Consider the following 3583-nt stretch of genomic DNA (forward strand, 5'->3'; position numbering starts at 1 on the left):
ATGGATTTCGAATTTCTTATGCTTGTGCAGGGTTCTTAAGCCTACTAGAGGTTTCTATTTATAATTGTGGGAAACCCTAATTTGAATTCAAGATATTAGTATTATATTACACTTCAAATTCATTTTCGTTATCAACCAAGGAGGCTTCTAGAAGCCTTAGAGAGAACGTCTAGAACCGTCCCCTCATAGGGAGGTTCTAGAATGCTTCCTTGTTTATCTTTTGAGCAATTTCATTCTAACCCTTAGGCACTTTAATTAATTCTAATTAATCCAAACTATTAATTAAATGACTCTGATTAATTCTTAAGTAATTATTTCTATTTTAATTAATATAGTAATCCTATAATATATTAATAAACTATATCTTTATCTTAATATCAATCCATGTCATTTCCTAGTTATGAGGGCAACCCAATAAAGACTTTACTATTATTCACTCAATATACCAATTTAGTTAAGACCTTAGACACCCTAAACTTCCTTGAACGCCATAAAAATAATGACACTTTGTGGTAGGATTTGGAGGAGAAGAAGGTTCTTGAAAGCGAAAGTAGTTTAGATTTGTTTGAAGGATCTTATGATCACTTTCTGAATATGATCTTTTAACCATTTGCCTGAGTTACACGCAATCTATATTGTGAGGATAATCCTTGATGAACAGTTCCTTATCAAGACACTTATACAAGACTACTAACTAAGGTTTTATAGAATTCAGATTCTTATGATTACAAAAGACAAGATTAATCAACATCAAATATTGATTTTATCCCATAAATAAAGGATGACAGTTTCAAGGTAACTATCAGGAAATATTATCTGAAAATATTATTTTCCATAATATTTTCTTTATTAAAATAAAATTATGGAAGGGGAGCTACCCTTTGGACCTTGCTACGGGCGCAACCCCCTTGACCCTCGTCATATGGTCGAACCAAGATAAAAGTTGTTTTATACAAACGTGCATTTCACACCTCCTAACTTGTATAAAATCAATACTTGAACTTTATTAGTAATCTGTAAATTCCATTACATTAGATTGATCAGGTAAGACCAAAATCACCAATACTTTGTAAGGTCTTCGTTTCTCCGATTATCATCTTTTACTGCATGAAATCTGAATCACCGGAGTGGGAAATCATTTTTATCCGTGGTCTTCTAGTAAACTTATTTTATATAAAAAAATTTATTATTACATTTGAAATTTGTTTACATAATTGCTATACGATTAAATACATAAAAACATGCTTTACAGCTTGACATCCTTTACCAATCAAACCAAACAACTCGAGTACTAGAATAGAGAAAATTAATCAAAAGACCAAATGGAGGGGTGTGTATGAAACAAATGACCATGAAAAACTGAAACTTATTAAATGACCATGACTTTCTACAGAGAGGGGCTCTGCAGAAGGCATGAAACTATGAGGAATCAGACACGTGGGGAAAAGGACTAAAACGTTGTTTGACATAGTTCCACAGAAGATGTCTCTACGGAAATGCATATGTATCTACGAAACTCTTGTACACCTCTGAGGAAATGGTAGCTGAAACCATTAAAAAAATGTCAATTCCGAAGAGGGCTCTATGGATCCACAGAAAGGCCCTCTACGGATATGTTCTTCGTCCAAACAACTATGAGGAACTGTTATGCGCTTCACCATCTTCGTTCTTGTTTCTTTGATCGATCGGTTCTCCCTTCCTTTTCCCATCTTCGTTCCGCAGCAAACCTCGCCCAAACCTGTTCCTTCTTCCGCAACCTACACTACAAACCGAGTTTTTTTTTTTTTTTTTTTTTGTGATTTTACAAAAATACCTCGGCCACCTCATATCCTCGGTGCTATTCAGATTTCCTCAAAGCTTCACGCTTTCCAGAGAGTCCCTCCCTACGGAAGTCATTGTTATTTATTAAAATTTAGTTTTTCATGGTTATTTGTTTCATACACACCCCTCCATTTGGTCATTTGATGAATTTTTTCACTAGAATATGCATTTTAAAATTCTGAAAACATATTTTCAAATATAAAATGTAAATTAAATTATATATATCTTGTGAATAAAATAAAAACAAAAGACAAATAAAACATAACACAAAAACAGTTGATAAAGTACAAAAGAGTTAAGCATAAAAGGGACCTCTTTATTTTTTAATGCGTTTGATTTCTGACGGCTGGTTCTTGAAACGTTGAAAAAAAAAAAAAAAAAAGGAAGCCTCTGATTTGCTTTCGATATAACCAAAAAACTGCCCAGGAGAAGACCATGGATTTAAGACGACCGGTCAAAACAAAACTAAAGAGATAAGGACAACGACACAACTTTTAATAATATCTATTTTTATTTTGCCTTTCTTAATACGTTATACGTTATTATATATTTTTGAGAAATTTTCGTATTTTTAATATTTTATTTAAATAGTATATTTATCAAAATTAACTGGTAGCTAAAAATTAAAAACAATAATTCTTATTTCTATAAAAATATTCAGAAAATATAGTTAGCTATTAATTATATAAAATTCGATAAAATTCAAAAGCTAAAAGTTCTGGAAAACAAATTAAAAAAACTAAAATTTATAAGTTTAGAGATTAAAATAAAAAGTAAAAGCTTTCAAAAACTCCATACTAACGTACCCAAAATCAATTACTTTTTTTTCTTTAGAAATACCGTTGTCATTTATATTTTTAGAAAAATCATATTAACACTATCAAATTGCAATCAATTTTTTTCAACACACCGCTAAGTTTTTGTGTCTAATTTCAAATGATATTTGATTAAACTAACCTTATAAATGAAATGTTTAAGGAAAGTAATCTAATTTGTTTGCAAAATAACCATTTTTCTTCCGAATATCGTATTTTAGAAAAGAATTGTGGAGTTTCCATTTAATAGAAGTGAACATAATAACCGAACCATTATTAATCGATAACTAACTGTCCGGTTATGGTTTTATAGATTAACCAAACCATTATTAATCGAACCGCAAACTTATATTTTAATATATAAAAATTATAGATTATATATAAAATAATATAGTCAAACTCATTTAAGATCCATTAAAATATTGAAAATATAATTCATCAATTCTTATTTATAAAGAGACAAACGAGCAATCAAAGTATCAAACCATCAAAGGCTAATCATGTAGACACACACAATCTTCCAATCATGCATTGAGTTAGATTATTGATTAATGTTGTAATAATCGGCTAACTCTACAATTTATAAACATTATTCACAATTAGTTTAATCTTCACACACATAATCGTAATCGAAGGTTTCTCATACCGTTAATCCTAATCAAATATTGTTTTGACTTTATAGTCCTATTCGAAAGATTTTTGACTATATAATTAAGACTTCTAGGTAAGTTAAGTTAGATTAAGAATGTATTTTTTTTGAAATTTTTTGGCTTTTTTTATTTACTTTTTTTGACTTAATCACACTGAATGTATATGAGTGATTGTCTTTTTTTTTTTTTTTTTTTTTTTTTTTTTTTTTTTTTTTTTTAATCCTATAAAACATAATATGAATGTTTGACTCTTTTATTTTTTATTTTTTGATTTTATCGTATTGAACGTGTATGAAT

This window comes from Lactuca serriola, chromosome 7, assembly GCF_051521515.1.
Source record: "Lactuca serriola cultivar US96UC23 chromosome 7, Lser_US96UC23_V15, whole genome shotgun sequence".
Lineage (NCBI taxonomy): Eukaryota > Viridiplantae > Streptophyta > Magnoliopsida > Asterales > Asteraceae > Lactuca > Lactuca serriola.